Source organism: Desmodus rotundus, chromosome 7, assembly GCF_022682495.2.
Source record: "Desmodus rotundus isolate HL8 chromosome 7, HLdesRot8A.1, whole genome shotgun sequence".
Classification (NCBI taxonomy): Eukaryota; Metazoa; Chordata; class Mammalia; order Chiroptera; family Phyllostomidae; genus Desmodus; species Desmodus rotundus.
In genome coordinates this window covers 1,181,067-1,199,879 of record NC_071393.1, presented here as the reverse complement: position 1 = coordinate 1,199,879, position 18,813 = coordinate 1,181,067, and positions in this window count along the sequence as shown.

Sequence of the window (18,813 nt, the reverse complement as noted above, 5' to 3'; positions counted from 1 at the left end):
ACCTGTGGGACCCCCACGGCAGGAAGCACAAGAAAGGAAAGTCAGAGGGGAGATGGCGGCGGGTCACTGCTGACAGCAGCCTCTCGCCAGTGACATCACCCTCACTGGCGGCTCGCTGGCAGACAATCCAAGAACCAGAGAAATAAAATCCTAGGCCGCAGTCACAAAGGGGAGGTGCCAGGCAGTGACACAGCAGAGGGTGAACAAGGGCACAGTGAATGGGTCGCCGCAGTCACCGGGAAGGAGAGTGAGGGCGCAGGAGGAAGGCTTCTGGGAGGAGGTGGCCGGGAATCAAGCTTTAGGGGAATGTGGAGTTCTTAGAAGAACTATAATTCCTGGAACCCCTCCTTTGAGAGATGCAGTCCTTGTCCCCTTCCCTTGGATCTGGGCTGGCTTGTGACCGCTTCACTCCGTGGGTGACAGAAGTGTGGTCACCTGACACCTGAGGCTGGTCCCAAAAGGCCTAGCAGCTCTTCTGGTTCACCAGCCCATCCCCGTGGGAGCCCCAGCTGCCTGTCAGAGGCTCAGCAGCCCCAGGCCCCCGATCCTGGGGGTGTCACGTGGGACCCAGTGATGGATAGGCCCAGCGGAGTCTGGGTCTGCCGAAGGTTCCAGAGCAAAACACCCTCTGTAAAAGCAAGACCGCTGTTTGAAAACCGGCTGTCCGGGTTGTTCGCACAGGCAGAGCGGGGTGCAGAGACGGAAGGGAACTGAGTGTGGGAACTGGTCAGAGTGACTTGACTGACAGTGGGTGATTTTCCAGTGCACGAGGATTCTGCAGGCAGGGCCGCCACTGCGCAACAGACCAGCTCTGCTGTGTTGTCTGAGACTTTCGTCCTCACGGTGGCCAGATGACTGAGTGCTGCAATCACGTTCCAGAAGGTGAAAGGTGAAGGTCAAAGGGTGCAGCCCCATCAGCCTACAACGGGGAGAAGAGTATTCCTGGAAGCCCCACCCACTGATATCTAATGTTATCCCATTGACCAGGACTGGTCACATGACCGCCCCTAGCTGCAAGGGGAACTGGGAAACTGAGTACTTTAGGCACAGGGAGCTCCCAGACAGGGTTTCAGCTAGTGAGGAGGAAAACGAGGCTGAATGTCGTCCATCTGTCCTCTCAACTGTCCCAGTAGAATCACACTCCACGAAAGCAGGGGTCTCGTGATCCCTGCCCTACTCCCCGTGAGTAAGAGGAAGCCTGGCACACAGTAGGAGCTCAACAAATATTGGCTACGTTTTGTCAAGTGGATCCACACCAAGGTTCTCAGCAGTCAGACCCAGTGGTCAGGAGGTTAGGAAGAGCCGCCCTACGAGGCCGGGGACAGGGAGTGACACCCAGACCTGGACATCCTGCCAGGACCTGTGGATGGAAGCTCCCAGCTCTGAAAAGCCCAGAAAATGCAAATGCAGACAGACAGCAAACATTCTTAGGAAATCAGGGCAACTTTGTTGCAACAGGTCTAGAGAAAGAAACACACCGGGCTTCCAAATCCATTTGCAGATGTTAGAGATGGGGGTGGAAGGGCCCCGAGCTTCCACTGCACCCCGAAGGGCCCGAGGGCAAGGCCAACTTCCTCTGGACGACCTTCCCGTAGGTTGGACCTACGTTCCTGCCGAGAAGCAGGTCCTCACAGGCTAATTGGTTTCACTTTTGGGGAAATTATCTTGACAGTCAGCCCCGGGTTTCCTTTCCCTTCATCCCCTGGTTCAGCAGGGGACTGCACTGGCCTCTCTGATGTGTCTCCTGGTGGATTGACGCCCATCACATCGGTGTCCATCAGAGAGCCAGGCGGCTTCGTACTTGCCCGTAGGTCTCCAGCCTGCCCTGAGGCTGGCGACCTCGTGGCAGTGGGGCTGGGAAGCTACCAAAAGCCATTAAAGATGATTTGGTTCCAGGTAACAGCGACACCCCCGCCCTGTGGCTCTCTCCCCGTACCCCAGGCTGCTGCCCTGAGACTGGGGGCGGGAGGCGGGGAGAAACCAGGTGGTGAGAACACTGAGTGCAGAAGTCCGGACTGGTGGTGAAATTCTGAATGGGGGAGGAGGCGGGGGAGGGTCTGACTGTCCTGCACGCACACAGGGGAGCAGGTGGAGGCTAGCAGTGAGGTGCGAAGAAAGTAGTTGGCGTCACGCCGGGCCCCTGCGACCCAGGGGCTCACCACCATTTCTGAGGAAACACCCCTCATCACACGGGTGCTGACTCGGCTGGGACACCCTGACTAAGCAGACGTGGTCACCGCACCTGCCAGGAGCCGCCCCAAGCCCGTGAAGCTGCCAAAGAGCCGAGTCTTGGATTTTTCAGGAAAATCAGGAAGGCAAATGTTTATCTGAAATTTCCTGTTGTTGTTGGTTTTTTAATTTTGCTAATGAAAAAACTCAACCTCTGTGCCAGTCAGACAAATATCTGAGGACCAGTTTGGTCCCCACGCCCCCGCAAATCAGCAGCACCCCACCTCCCCCTGGGGACCTGTGGCTGCAGGGGTGCCCCCGCCGCTGGGTGGCAGTTTGCTCGGGCTCAGGTTTTGTTGTTATTTGTTTGGTTTGGTTTGGTTTTACCGTGTCAAGCTCTGAGGGACCCTCAATCTGTCTCACTTCAAAGCAAAAATCTCTGGCACGTGGGCGACACCTGTGCTTTCTAGAATGGTCTAATGCCTTTTGTCACCTTCCACCTTCACAGAACAGGAGGTAGACTGGGCGGGTCCTCCCACTGCCACACAAAACCTGAGCCACTCAAGGACTCGAGTGTCCCCTGCTTACTGCAGGGTGCTGCCTGCCACTGGGAGAGGAATTTAGTGACCTACAAACTCCTTCCCAGGTCTTTCCAAGGCTGCTCACGCCAGGCCCCTCGGCCCAGCCCGCCAGGCCTCGCTTCTGTGGCCTGTTCTCGGGAACCGGACCCCGGAGACCAGGGAGACTCAAGCTCAGGGCCATTCAGCTGGCGCGGCGGCATCGAATTGGGTCAGCCCGAATTCCTCAGCACTCAGCATCCCGTCAGGGAGCATTCTTGGCTTGTTGCTGGTAGCAACACCTGTCTCACGCACGATGCTTTCCTGGCACACAGTGAGCAGCCGAGCCCAGCCTGGCCCGGAAGAGGAAGGAGCTCAGATGGCCTCCTCAGCGGACGCTGGAGCCAATTCAGCTTTCAAAACCTGTCCCAGCCCAAGTCGGTCAAGTTTAAATCACAGGAGACAGAGTCCAGTTGGCCAAGTTTGGCCCCCAGGCCCACGCTGGTAGGAGGAGGGCGGGATATAGCCCACCCAGAGTGCAGCCCGCCCTGAGAGCCCCTCCCCCGAGCCGAGCTACCGGCTCTGTGGTCTGCTTGCCGCGGTGGCTGGGCCGACCTGAACCAGCAAACGCTGTCACCAAAGCACAGGAGGTGGTCACCTGGCGCCCAGAATACAACGTGTCCCCCATGGGGACAGAGGGAACAGGAGGGGACCTTTGAAGTCACGTGCGTGACAGAGCCCCTGCCTGGTGTTATTCGACAAGTGAGGAAGGACTCGTTAAGGGACCCGGAACACCCGGCTGCTCAAATGCCATCGGATCAGGCCCTGTGGACCAGGGACACTGCTCACAGGCCCCGGAAGGAGCCCAGTCCCAGACCCCTGGCCCCCCTCCACCCCCACCCCAGCTGCTCTGCACACTCGCACAAATCTCGGTGAGCTGGGCTGCTGCCACCGCTGCGCGCTCTGACTTCCCTCCCCGGCTCCGGCGCTTTCGGGCGCCTCGTCCAGGGGTAACAGGAGCTACAGAGTCCACACACCTTTTTTCTCACCCCCGAGGTTGCTGCCGAGCATCACTCAGAAACCCTGCCCCGCGGGGGCTCACGCTCCGACACGGAGACCCAGGATCCCTGTGAACGCCTGTGGGAAAATCGGAGAGGGGAGCGGCTGGCCCGAGCGAGGCTCCGAGCCCGAGACAATAACGCATTTTGCACGCACCACTGGGCTGGGCTCTGTTGCCAATTAAACCCTCCGTGGGAGGCACGCCGTCCACTTAATCTTCGCTGCCAAAGACACAATCCCCCCAAATACCGCAGGGGTGGGGGGTGGCCTGTATTACAAAGATGACCCAGATCCCGCCCGTCTCTGAAGTTTTCTTAATTCCTCCCCAGTCTGCTCACTGCTGGCTCTGGCTGTCAGGAAGGGGTGACCAGGTAGGTGGGGGGGCCGAGCCTCCTACCCCCCCCCCCGCCCCGCCTCTGCCGCCTGTGCCGCCAGCCCAAGGCTGCGTGTTTACAAAAGGCCTGAGGATGGGTCAGCCAGCCACCCAAAGGGGTGGGATGAGAAGGTGGCTCACTTCTCTGTCCTATTCTTTCTTTCTGTTCATTATTGTTATTTGCTTCTTTCTTGTATGTTTTCCTTTTCTTTCTTGTGTTTAATTCTTTGTGTGTGTGTCTTCTCTTTTTCATTATTTTTAAAACTAAAAACAGCCAAGGGGTTAGAAAGTCAAAATTATATCTAAAATAATCGTCTTTTAAAAACTCAGTTTTACAAAATGGACCCGAGTTCAGTTACTGAGCTGGAGGTGGCCGGTCTTTCGTCCCCACGTGGGCCTGGGGGACACTCTCGCCTTGGAAACAGGGCCCCCTGGGCCAGACGCAGCTCTGCCTCCAGCCCCGGAGCCTCAGCTGTCCAGTCTATGAAATAAACACAGTCATTTAAAGATACTATAAAGTGTTTGGCCCTGGCTGGTGTGGTTCAGTGGATTGAGCACCGGCCTGTGAACCAAAGGGTTGCTGGTTCAATTCCCAGTCAGGGCGCATGCCTGGGTTGCGGGCCAGGTCCCCAGTAGGGGGCGCGTGAGAGGTAACCACACATGGATGTTTCTCTCCCTCTCTCCCTCCCTTCATCTCTCTAAAAATAAATAAATTAACTTAAAAAAATAAAGATACGATAAAGTGTTTGGCACAGAGGAAGAGCTTGTTAAATGTCAGGTGTTGTTATTATTATGATTATTGCCGGCAAGGATTTTTAAACAGAGCTTAAACTGCATTTCCGAAAGGACTTAGCTCGATGGCTTTTACACAGACGCGGGTGGTTGGCCTGGTAAAGTCTGATAGAGAAAAGTAGACATTAACCGGCACAGTTCGTTGTTTTCATTACGACCTATGAGGATGGTAGTATGTTCTCTATGTTCCCCCTTTTTAAAAAAATTATTTATTTTTAGAGAGGGGAAGGGAGGGAGGAAGAGAAGGAGAGAAACATCATTCGGTTGCCTCTTGCACGCGCCCTGACCGGGCACCAAACCTGCAGCCCGGACATGTGCCCTGACCAGGAATCGAACCGGCGACCTTTCAGTTTGAGGGACGACTCCCACCCCAGCGGGCCTCACTGGGCAGGGCTCTGATTCCCCTTTACTTCACGGAGGAGGAAACTGATCATACGCTGTGTGTTATGTAGGTGTGATTACATAGATTACGTCCGACCTGTGATCAGTTTTCTCCTCCGTAAAACCTGTTTCTGTGTACCCCATGCATGTATGTGTGTGTCTGCACACGTGTGTCCACGCGTGTGTGTGAGGGCATGATTTCCCACGAAAGAAAATCAGCCCCGATCAAAGCCATCCGACACCTGGACCCGGGGGCACGTCGCTCAGCTCCTCTCGGGGTGCTGCAGGGTCAGCCCGTCACCCACTCCTGTTCCCCAGTAAACGGCGGCCATCGACCTTCAGGGCTCACCCTGGCCACAGCCGTGCAGATGGCTCCAGCCATACCTCCTGGGCACGCGGAGGGTTTGGAAGAGGGGCCGGACCCAGTCGGACTTGTGATTGGAGAGGTGAGCGAGAGAGAGGGGGAAGGAGGGAGAACCGCCTTCGCTGCCGCGTCCAAGTCGGACGAGAAGGAGCGAGACTGGGGCTGGAGCACTGGGGAGGGAAGGGCGACCGACAAGCTACTTAGCAGGGCGTGGGGGCCACCGAGAGCCTCGGGGGACGCCGGTCAGGTGTCCGGCAGGGTCCTGGCTGCCCACGGGGGGCTGACCCTGGCTGATTCAGAATGACGGTGAGAAACACACAGGACGGTCGGTGGTGCCGGGAAGCCAAGCCAGAACCAAGCTTCCAGAACCAGGGCCACAGCTCCTGCTGAGCCGGCCGCGCAAGGACGACCTCTGCCCTCCCAGGAGGCACGGAGGACCCCACGAGGGCTGACCCACTGACACTGGGGACCATCCCCTCGCAAATCGTGAATCTCGTTCCCCTGAGCAAACTGCATCCCCCCCACCACTCTCCCATCACCGATCACTTCCTGCCCCAGAGCTGCTGGGACAGGAGACTCCCTGCCACCACCCAGAGGCTGCGGGGACAACGGCGGCCCCTTCTTCCACCAGCATGTCCCAGAGACCTCTGCTGCGCTCTGTGGCCAAACCAGAAGGAAAGGTCTGGAAGCCCAGCTGTGCGAGGGCCCTGCTGAGGCCTAACCTCAGGCCTCTTCCTTCCTCTGCTCACCTGACTGAGGAGGAAGGCAGGTAAGGGCCCCGCCCCCACCTGCTCTGAAATTTCCATCATCATCACTGTCGTCACCATCATCATCCCTGCCTCCGCCACCTGGAAGAGTCGAGAGTAACCTGACCTGCCTCTTCCCAGAGGGGCCGGCCGGCCGCCGCCCGCCCCGCATGCCCAGGGCCTCACGTGTCCATCTGAGGAAAGACACCGGGGCCCACCCCGGGGGCCTCCTTCAAAGTGCGACCTGCCCTGGACTTGACCTGCGTCCTGCGCCCTCATCTTCCTCCCTTCGTCTGGTGTCTGAGCCGCAGAGGCGCTCGGATGCGTCCTAACCTTCCTCCCAGGCGATGTCAAAGGGCCGGGTGAGGCTGGCAGTCCCTCCCAGCACAGCCGAAGTCCCGACATCTATCTGTTCTGGCGGAAAAAGGCTCCCAGGATGCACAGGGGTCCCCACATGCGGGCTGGTCTGAGCATCTGCCCGAGACGTACCTGTTCTGCCCAAGAAACCGGAGTCTGGACGCCGAAGGCAAAGTGACGGAGGAGGGAGGCTGCATGTGTCTCCCCAACCCCCGGCCCGCACACCCGCACCCCATGGGTGCAGAGGGGCCTCAGCGGATCCTCTGAGAGAGTTCAGTTCACACCCAAGGGAGTCGTAGAGGCCCTGGGAAGGGGCGTGCACACGTGTGTCTCTCTGTGTGTGCACGTGTGTGTCTGTGTCTCGGTGTTTGTGTCTCCACATCTGTTTAAGGAAAAGGGAGAGTGATGCCCCCTCTCCTGTAGAGTCGGGGACACTCGGACACTGTGGAAAGTGGCTTTCTAACCACCCCGCCCTCAGTGTCCCACCCACAATGACGCTTGCCTGGCTCTCTCAGCCCACCAGGCTGCCCGCCAACCGCAGGAACGGACACGGAGGAGCCCCTGGTGCAGGACCGAGAGCTTTTCCTCCAGCCCAGCAGCCTCTCTCCCGAGCTGGGGCAGTCTGGGGACCAGCAGCAGCTGCCCTGATGCTCAGAGCCCCGTCCCCCTCCACCCCATGCCCCCGGGGACGTCACCAGCTGGACCTGGGTTGCATGTGAGTTTGTGACCACCCGCCTAACCGATGAAGGAGGAGTCCTGGGATGCGGCTGGCAATGCCCCAGAGGAGACGACCCCATTTTGGTGAGGACTCGGTGTCCTGCAAGGGCTCCTGCCACCCCGGTCTCTGATCTGGGAAATGACAGTGTTGGAGCTGGGGCCTCGGGGAGCTGGCCCCCAAACGCCTGTCCTGACTCAGGGGGTGCTGGGAGACTAAGGGAACACAGCTGGAGAAAGGGGCAGAAGGTTCTGGAAAAAAGGCTGAGGCCAGCAAGTTCACACACATCTGTGGCACAGCGACTCGCGGTGGACAACAGCACCCAGACGCGGGCAGAAGCCCCGGGGACGGTGGCATCGCCAGCTACCGAGGGCAGCAGAGCCGTGCGGACGACATCTTGCGCCATCGCACTCTCCGTGGCTTGGGTGTTTAGTAATTTACGCAGTAATTAAAGACTCCTGCAAGTGTAAAAGGCTGTAATTTGCTCTAATTGGCCCAGAACCTTGGCAGCACCCACGCTGGACTTCATTCGGGCTCCGACTCCCCCCGCCTTCTGTCTGCTCCCCATAAACGTCCCGGTGCTGTCTGCCCCGGAGCGGCCGCGCCCCTCCCGAAGGTGCTTGGGCCAAGAAGGTATGGCGCTCCCAGGTCCCCGGTGCAACGGTCTCGGGCACACACTGCGTTGAAACTTGCCTCTCCCTGGCTCGATGGCCTCAGACGAGCCAGGAGGCTTTGCTGAGCGTGTCCCCCACCTGCTAAATGGGGGTAATTACCCCACATGAGGGTGTTACAAGGATCAAATGAAGTAACACGCTGGGACGTGCCCGGCAGCGACTGGCCCCGGTCTGCGCTGGCGGGAGGCATGTCAGGGTGGACAAGAGCGGGCCCTGTCTCTGAGGGCGGAGGCCCAAGTCCCACGTCCCTACATCCCAGCTGCCTCCTGGGGCGGGGGTGGGAATGAAGCGAGGCAGCCAGTCCTCTTCCCCGTCCTCTGAAACGCAGGGGACCTTGCACCTCGGGAGGACGCCGAGCCACGGGCAGGCCGAGGGACTGACATTAAGTAAGGCTTCTCAGCTAGCGAGTGACGGAGCCAGAGCTGGGACCAGGCATGTCGACCCCACTGCCAGCTGCCGAGGGTCATAAGACCCCAGCATGAGCCCGAACCAGACAGGAGCGACTGAGCGATGCCCAGACGGGGTTGTCTGGGGCTGTCGATTGTGCCCCGTTTCCCCGAATTGCTCTCCCCAGCCCGTGAACAAACGGGTTTGCCCTAAACAAGGAAGAGAAGTCAACTCCTTCAGGGATCGTGGAATAGGGGATCGATTCCCTTTAGGAGCTACGGGCACCCTGGCCCCCCCGACCCGCCCCCCCCCCCCCCCCCCCCCCCGGCCCCTGTCTAAAGTCAACATCTTCCCGAATTGAAGCCACAGTTCACGCCAAAGCAAGGTCTGGGCGCCCATGTCTCTGCCCTTCTGTCCCCCCTCAACCTGCCCCTCTCCCAGACACATGCCCTCCCGAAGGCCTCCCCCCCCCTCCCCCCCGTCCCACTCCCGCCACAGTGTGTCCCCACTGTCCTTGTGAGTTTCTGACAGGCAGCCAGCCACTGTTGCCAGAGCAACCGCCAGAAGAAAGTAAACTTTTAATTGCACCAGGTTCGGCTGGAGAGCTCGCCGAACCTCTCCAGTGCCTCCTCCCCGTACAGCTCCGGCTCCGGCTTCCATGCGCAGTCTTGGCGTTTAAACCTCCGGACGTTCAAAGGCAGACAACCGTCAGGCTTCGTTTCCAAGTACCGTCCTGGGAAGTTTGCATCCAGCCCGATTCCGAGGCCCCCAAAGAGAGGCTTTCATATTCAAGAGCAAAGTAACTGAATTCGAAACTTTTTATTAATAATGCACAAGGCTGGGGCCATACGCAGAGGCTGGAAGAGCTCGGGGACTCAGAGGGAATTGGGTTTATCGCAGAGCAGCCAGGAGGGAGGCCGGGCTTGACGGGCGGGGTGAGGGGGCACAGGGTGCTACCTCTCCCCTTGAAGGCTGGTTCGCACTCCATTTTGAGACCAAGGGTCCCCAGCGCAGTCCTGGGGGTGCCTTGGGGTGTCACAAAATCCCTGCAGGTGTCAATTTATCAGCCAGCTCCGCAGGCAGTGTGGCTGTCTACATGTCCCCTCTCTACCGACACCCAGGCAGGAGCCTCTGCTGCTCTGTGCCTGGATGGCCACCGCTTGCTGCTGATGGCCCTCTTGGACTCCCCATGCCCACGGCGTCCCATGCAGCCGCTCGCTCCCCGCTGGGCTTCTCCCGAGCTGCGGGCCAGCTAACCGACCCTGCGTGGGCTCGGGAGCTGCCGAGGGCCACTGCATCACTGCAGGGGACCCTCATCGCTTTCCTCTTGTCCCCAGCCGAGCCCCCGATGATTCAGGTCCCCAGAATTTCCCCATGGTTTTGCAAATAGGAAGAAAGATAAAGACCCTCCAACGCGCTGCTGTTTGTGTGGTTAGCCTGCTTGCAGACAGTTGGGTGAAGGCGTGAGTGTATTTGGTTTTTTAATTGCATAAGGAAAACATCATATTAATAAGAAATTCCTCCACTTACTAACAGCTTTTGCAACATCATGCGTGTGTGTGTGTGTTATTTCTATGGCACCAAAATCAGAATCCAGCCTGGGCAGCGGGGACAGTGACAAAACCTCCCGGCCTTTACGTCCGATGTGCTTCCCGTGCAGGGAGACTGGGGGCCTGTTCCAATCTCAGCTCTTCCAATTTCAAGTGTGTAACGTACAGAGAATCGTAGAATCGCGAGTGCGCTCCTCCAGGAACGGTCTCGAAGTGGCCACCCCCAGCCACGACGTTCCCTGTGGCCCTGCCCCGGGGTCCTGCCCGCCTGGCCACCCTCTGGTCTCTGCAGTTGGTGCCAAATGCTCCCCACTACACCCACAGATTCAGCGCCCCCCCCCAGGGAAATAAATCAGGTGTTTCAGGGACTGGTACCAATCTTCGTCAATCCGACACATCAAAAATGACGTGTCAATATCATCGTGATTCGGACGTCCTCGGTGGTGCGCGGCGCAGAGCATTTCCCCCGGTGTTTGCCTTTCCCCGTGGCACGGCGGTGCTGCTCTCTGGTTGTGACAGTCTGTAAGGTCCCCAGACAGCTCGGCAAAAACTGCGGCGGGCTCGCGGGGCGGGGGCCATGCTGAAGAGAGGTGATACTCAGACCCTTTCAAATAATGAGGAACAATCGTGTCCTTCCATAAAAATGCCTCCCAGAGGCAGAGTGAATGAAGACGGTAGAAAACCAAAAGCATGCATTGTTTTTTCTTTAAAATGCATTTAATGTGTATATAGAATATTCCAGAAATTGTTGACAGTGGTTATGTCTGTTAATTGAGACAGAAGATAGTAGGGGGGAAGGTTTTATATTTATTTTTAAATAAATACTTTATTTTTAAAAAGTTTGATTTACAGAAAATTGGTAAAAATAGCACAGACAGGTTACGAACCGAAACCCCTCCAGAAAGGAAGCATACTCATTTTTAAGCAAAGGCAGAATTCCTGTACACGCCCCACCTGTTCAGTGTTCCCACCGATGTCACCTCACATCACCCCTGACGCCTGTCAAATCTAAACACCAGCACGGGGACGTGACTCTCACCGCGTCTCTCGTCCGTCCCGGCACCCCAGCCGGGCCCCCGGGCACGCAGCACGGAGCCTCCTCGGCCCTCTCGTCCGTGGTCACCGGTCAGTGTTCCCTCGGTCCCCATGGCCTTTGCCGGCAGCGCTGAGCGTGCTGCTCAGGTCGGGAATGTCGTGAAAGGCCCCCCTTTGTGGCTCTGGCATTTTTTCTCACAATTAGACCGGATTGGGGGCGACCACACAGACCGCAGGTGCCCCCCCTGTCCCGTCAGGGGTACAGGACAGCTGCCCAGCCCCTGGTGGTGTCCCCCACTCATCACCTGGCGAAGGCAGTGCCTGCAGCCCCTGTCCCCAGAAGTGAGTCTCTAAGTGCCGCCCACCCTGGAGAGGTGGGGAGGGGACGGGAGGTCTGGGGACAGCCCCTCCTGGAGGGGAGGGCCAATGGAGGACACGACTCCGCGTTTTTCTCATACCCAGGCGCGTATTGCTGGTATAATGTAAAAACACCCTTCCCGAACCATGAGAGCCACTGAGCCAGAATCAGCAGAGGGTCCCCAGACAGCCGTCAGGAGGGAAAGCTCAGGACCAGCCCTGAGCCGTCCCCACCCGACTCGCTCCACCACCCCACGGGCCACTTTGGAGCTGATTCCAGGGAAGAAAACACGCGCAGACCATGTCCTGTCCAGGCCACGGGAGACGAGGACAATGCCACCAATCTGATGTGGCGGGCACATCGGTGTCCCAGACACAGGCCCCGAGGTCGGAGGGGACCTGATGGGCAGGGAGTGGTGGGGGTGGGGACCCAGGGAGCCAAAACCTCATAGCTGCAACCTCCACCATAACGTTGAAAAAGCCTCCCAGGGTCCACGGCCACTTCCGTGGGGCCAGATGAGCTTCCCCCATCCTGCCTGCCCGAGTGGAAACTATCTCTTGATGAGGGATCAGCTAACTCCTGGGAACGGCGCCGACGCTGGGAGCCCGTTCCCAGAAAGCCCTGTGCAGCGGTATCAAGGGGTCAAATGGGGGGGCTTTGGTGTGTGGTGCCGAGATGATTTAGTTAAATCGTGAACTTGCTTTGATAAGCTCCTGGAGCTGCCGTCTGTGACGTGTGTGATGTTCTCCCCCACTTTCCCGGGCTTATTGAATTATTTGTACACAATGTATTTTACTTTCACGGGGCATTAAATCACCCGGAGACCGTGGAAGAGTTCGTCGTCAGTGAACAGGGCAAGGCTGTCGACGGGGACGTTTCCGATGGACTTTTGTCCCCAGGAGATGAAAGTGGGAGGGGGACCCTGCAAACTGGGGAACTAGGTGCTTGCAAAAGTGGCTTCCCTCTCTGCTGAAGGTGGGCCCTTTATTTGGCCGCTGCTGGAACATTCTTATGAAATAGACAGGAGCATCGAAGTCCATTCGATCGCCTGTGTCTTACCCGGGAGCATTTATTGAAACCTTTATTCCGGGACATAGAACTCCACATAAGAATAGAAAGAAGCCATTAATGAGTCATTCGGCTTCCCGGGTCATCGGAGCCAATCCTGTGCCATCTCTACCCGACTCACACCACCCCTCTCCAGGGGCTATTTTGAAGCTGATCCCAGAGGCCACAGCACTTCATCTGTAAATAGGAAATGTGTCTTTTTAGCAGGATGAAAGAGCTGTAGGCACCTCCACTGGGGCCTGTCCACCACGGCACCAGAAGAGGCCGCTCAGCCCACCAGGCAGGCTAACGGCTCCCGGTGGGTCCGTGGCTGAGACAGCCCGGTATCACGTGCCAGCCCTCCCAGGATGCCACATCCTGGACACTCACCTTAAAGGGAGGGGCATCCTGACAGGTGGGCGAATCTCAGCATCCCCACCTTCCACCAGCACCACAGCCCTGGCACGGGAAAACCAGAGGAGCCAGTTCTCTTCGGTCACCTGGGATGTCACAGAGCTGGCCCCCTGCTCAGCCGTGCAAGACCATGACCCTCACCTGCCTCCAGTGCCGCCCCCTCCAGCCCCTCTGGGGAGGGCAGCAGCACCCCCACCTTCCGTGCTTCCTGATCTCCTGGGCTGCCTGAAACAGTCTCACCTTCTCGCCCGTGTGCCCAGCGGACGTCTCCCCGCTGCTGCAAACCCTGGGGTGTGCAATGAGGCGGGAACAACCACAACTTCGAAAGGCACACGCACTTGACCTTGAAACGGGACTCCGTCTGGGACAGACTTGACTGAGCACGGGTGACACCCACGTGGCATTATTTCTCGTAGCCAGAGACGGGGAACAACCTCCCCAGCCAGCAACACAGTAACATAAATGAGGGCCCGTCTGTGCCGTGTAACGAGATGCAGGTGCTAAAAGCGGGAAGCAGCAGCCTCCAAACGTGTGCGGGGAAGAAGCAAGTACAGACCTCGGAGACAGGGCATCACCGCTTGAGGAGAGAGGACAGAAAATGCGTATTTACGTTCGGATACAGATATATTGGTGTGGACACAAATGTGTCTACGTTCCCACAGGAGACCAACGCACTTATACCCCTAGACCACATGCGTAACCTGCACACCCTCACGTGTACACACACTACAGACACAGCAACCTGCACACGCTCACACGTACACACACTACAGACACAGTAACCTGCACACGCTCACACGTACACGCACACTACAGACACAGTAACCTGCACACGCTCACACGTACACACACACTACAGACACAGTAACCTGCACACGCTCACACGTACACACACTACAGACACACTAACCTGCACACGCTCACACGTACACACACTACAGACACAGTAACCTATATACACTCACATGTATACACACTACAGACACAGCAACCTGCACACGCTCACACGTACACACACTACAGACACAGTAACCTGCACACGCTCACACACACACACACACTACAGACACAGTAACCTATATACACTCACACATATACACACTACAGACACAGCAACCTGCACATGCTCACACGTACACACACATTACAGACACGGTAACCTGCACACACTCACACGTACACACACTACAGACACAGTAACCTGCACACACTCGCACATACATACACTACAGACACAGTAACCTGCACACACTCACATGTACACACATTACAGACACAGCAACCTGCACACGCTCACACGTACACACACTACACAGTAACCTGCACACACTCACACGTACACACACTACAGACACAGTAACCTGCACACGCTCACACGTACACACACTACAGACACAGCTTGCACATGCAAATGTCTGCTTATCTGTAAGCGTGTGTCTGGGCGTGCCCAGATCGTCTCTGCACAGCTTCCCAACAAACAGAAACAGTGTCCTGTTCCTCCGGGGGGAGGGGCTCAGTGGTGGGTGGGGGGTTGGGATGAGAGAGAGGGGACGTGCTTCCCACGCTGTGTTCTTTGGTCCTGATGAATTTTGCGCCCTGTCCCTATACTTCCTACTTTCCCACGAACCTGCTCAGGTAACTCTGAGTCCTGGGCGCCAGCATTCCCTGCCGTCAGGCCGTGCGCGTCTGATCCCGGTCGATTGGTACTTATGGCAGGGCAGCCACAGGCCTTTCCCAGCAGTGCGCCTCGCCGCCCCAGCTCCCTAAGCGTTTACGGGCGAGCGCGGTCCCGCATCGGTGCGCAGAGGATCGAGAGGCTTTCAAACGCTCTGACCTCTGTGTGGCCCCAAGCACAGACTAGCCGGACGCTCAGCCACCCCGTGGATGGTACACAGTAGGTGAGACGTGACTGCAAATTCTCAGCTCCCTTTCCCTGGACTGGACGGTGGCCGTGCTGGCTTCTGAGACGAGGTGACAGGAATCCAGTGTCCGTGTCCAACCCCCCACCCCGGCCACCGGGAATTAAAAGGGGACCATGGAACCCACCCTGGGGCGGGACTGAGAGCAGACTGGGTCACAGTAAAGTTTCCCTGTCATGCGGTACCCGGTGTCCCGCTCCGTCCCGCCACCCTGTCCTCCCCGAGAAGAAAGGACACGCCACGTGGGGCTGGCTCTCCAAGGTGCGTGGAGTTAAGAAGCGGATTGGATTTCTAGAAATGCACCGTATTTTAGATGCTCCCTTTTCCACAGGCGGCCTACCCACCATGCCGCACTCGGCGCCTCCTTCTCCCGCCCGGGAGCACTTGTACCAGTCCCTGGGCCTCTAATACGAACCATGTGCTCGCGAGAGTTTTGTCTCCGGGCTCCCGCCCCGCCCCCTGCTGTCTGGGGCCGCATCTACGGACTGACAGAGATTAATGGGCAGCCAAGCACATGTGTTTTCTTTCTCCAGCCTTTCGGAGACCAGATGCGCCCGATGGGTCCCAGCCGTGCCGTGCCGCAGAGGCGGTAAGATGGGAGGGTATAAATATTGGGCATGGTGCTGGGATTTACCCAGCAATCGGCACCCAAGGCACCTCCAGCGTGTGCCCTCATTCAGTCCCACCCACCGCGCCGAGACCGACTCCTTTGGCCAGCAGCTCTCTTTAGGGGCCCAGGCTGACAAGGAAGCGGACATGCTTGTGTTGTGTGCACAAAATCAAGGTCAGAACTTTGAACCTAAATGAATGCTTAGTGATGAACCCCGTTTTGGAAAGGAGAGTAACGGAACGGTCCAGGCCCTCGGCCGGCACGGGGAGTGGTGTTGTCTCAGCGGGCCTCCTGATGTCCTGAGGTCAACGGACATCTAAATATCTCTGGAGAGTAAACGTTCTATTTTTATTTCTTTAAATTTTTATTTATTGGTTTCACAGAGAGAGGAAGGAAGAGAGAGGAAGAGAGAGACATCAATGTGTTGTTCCCCTTATTGATGCATTCACTGGTTGATTCTTGCACGTGCCCTGACCGGGGATCGAACCTGCAGCCTTGGCGCATCGGGATGGCACTGGAACTCCCTGAGCTACCCGGCCAGGGCAAGAGTAATTGTTTTAGAAACTGGCTATAGTGGGTCAGGTCGGTGCCACTTCCTGGTCCAGAGAGGCCAGCGGCTTCCACTCTCAGGTCACACACACAGACCTGCAGGCCCTGCGGGATGCCAGGCAGGGCGCCGGGCCCCTGGGGAGCTGAGCAACGCCAGAGCTGGGTAAATATCCCCCCAGTCAGCACGCCGGCGGCCTCTGTCAGGAGAACGAATCAGAACCACGAGACGCATGAAGAAATGACTACTGCTGTTTGAGGCCTCTGATGTGGGGTGGCCGGTCACGGTAGCAGGGGGTGTGGCAGCGGCTGTGGGGGGCGAGGGAGCAGACGGGGCGGCCACCAGGGCTCTGAACGCAGACGGCAGGGCTGACAACCTGATGGCCACTCGCAGACCATGGGCTGCACGCTGGCACTGCGGCCTGGCTGGGCTCTGCCTCTCCACCTGCCAAGCGGGGACAGTAATTGCTCCAACTGTGGGCCCACGGCGATGAATGGTCAGCATTCGGGCCACAAAGGGCCTGGGGCGTGGGACCCACATGTGTGTTTATCCCTCCGTGTCCCTTCCCTCCAGCTGGCACTCAGCCCTGTCACAGGTGCCGACCCCACGCTCCCACACCCTTCCTGGGGCGTCTCTCCCTGTTCGCTCGCTAGCCAGCAGCTCCGTTCTCGGGTGCGCAGCCACGCCTTCCTGCACAGAAGCCCATGGAGTCCCAGCTCCGCCACCGGCCACTGTGCGACCTTGGCCAAGCCACCTTCTCTCCGGAGCCCAGGGGCTCCCCGGGGCGGGGAAAACACGTCAGGGCTGTGGACTTAACGAGCTAAAGCGCCGGCAGCACAGACTGAGAACGACAGCCTCTGTCCGCTTTCTCCTCCTCGTCCCACGGCCCCAGCACAGCCCCGGGTGGTGGTGGGCACACGGAGCGATTCCCGTGCAAGGGCAGGGCCTTCACCACATGAAGACGGCCGGGCTGACTTCTCACATCCACAGGAGAAGCCCTTGAATTCGCCTCTGTGGTTATTTCATGGGTATTTCACTGGTAGTGAGGCCGCAACGGGACATGAGTCCGGTGATTTTCAAGTACCAGCAGTGAGTGGGCACTGTTGCCGGTGACGAGAGCCCCGCCCCCAGGACTGGGCCGGCGGTTCTCTCCCGGTCCCCATAAATCACATCACAGCATGGGTCTGAGGTTTCCTCCTGGAAGCGTTTCCTGCTCGCAGCGGTTGCCGAGCGCAGAGACAGGGCTTTCTGTGCGAAAACATCTCACATGCGTGCAAGTGACCGGAAGGAGATGTGGGGGAGGGAGGGGGGGCGGCACTTTCCTTTCAAATTTGAACCAAAGCAGATGTAACTCACTTCGATGCATCCATTGATATTTTAAAAACTCAACAGACAGACTGTTTGAAAGGACTCAGCCTTCCGTGCAGGGTCCAGGAGGGCAGGAAGCAGCCGGGGATCACACAGGAAGCGGCCACCCGCTTCCTCCCGGCCCCTCCAGCCCTCACCTGGTGCCCACAGCAAACCTCCAGCCGCCAGACACACGGCTCAGGGCAGGAGACCACCCAAAGCTGCCGAGTGTCACCCGGCCACCTCCCAGGGGCCCAGCCACCTCCCAGGCTTCCTGATGGCCGCCTGGGGGCCTGGTTGAAGGGTTGCCACATTGTATCTAAAAGCCTCTTTACTGGGGGGAGGGGGTCTCCAAGGGGATTTCTAACTTCCTGTGGCAAATGATTGCATTCTTTCTGCTCTGGGAATGACCTTAAAACATGTCCCCAAACTATCTATGCAAGCAATTACTAATAGTAGTAATAGCTATTATGTATCCAACTCTGTGCCAGGCATTCTGTCTTTAATCCTCACCCCAACCTTAGAAAGCAGAAAGGATGAAGATTCCCCAGAGGAAGTCACACACCCAAGCAGAGGCAGAGTCAGGATTCGAACTCAACACTGGACAGCCCCTTGTGGAGCTCCCTGCTGCACCCTCCCCCCCGGTCCCTGCGCCCAGACTGGTATGAAGGGGAAGCCCGCAAAGCAAACAGGGGCTGAGGGAGGATGGGTCCAGGGGTCCCCAGGGCCTGGTTCAGGTCCTTAATGGGCTGCAGCTCAGCCAGGACAGGCCACGATTGTAAGTCCGCCCACCTCTCGTGCCAGCTGACTGTGTTACAGCCAAATATCTCTCTACCCGCTCCTGCTGCTGGCCAGCCCAGAGGCTGCTCTGGGCGGTGACCTCCCCAGGAGGGGCCGCGGGCTGTGCACCAGTTCACACCACCCCAGTGTGAGCCCCCCCCCTCCATCCTGGCTGACCCTGCTGTGCCTTTCTTGTGAGCAGCAGGGGGGAGCCAGTGATGAGAAGCTTGTGTGCTTCAAAGGCAGGCTGTGTCCACGCTGCCCCTCCCAGCTCCCGGCCTGCTGGGCTGTCCCCGGCTGCAGGCCCTCCCAAGCTCAGCCCTGGGACCCTAGGGCCCCTACGCTTTTCTCTCCCCAGCACCACCCTCCACAGCCTGGGGTCAGAGGCGGCGGTGGGATGGGGGGCACAGGCAGGGACCAGGGGGTCAGCAGAGCTCTCAAAAGCAAGGGGCCAGTGGGGCCCCCGAACCCCACTGTCTTTCCTTTCTCTGAACTGGGAGAGAGCGACGACTGCAGCGATTTTGGCCGATCTGAAGCATCAGGATTTCTTCAGAAAAATACTTGCACTTGCTCAAGAAAACGGGGTGCCAGCGCTGGGCCGAGGACGGGCCGACTGCAGTCCCCGGCCACTC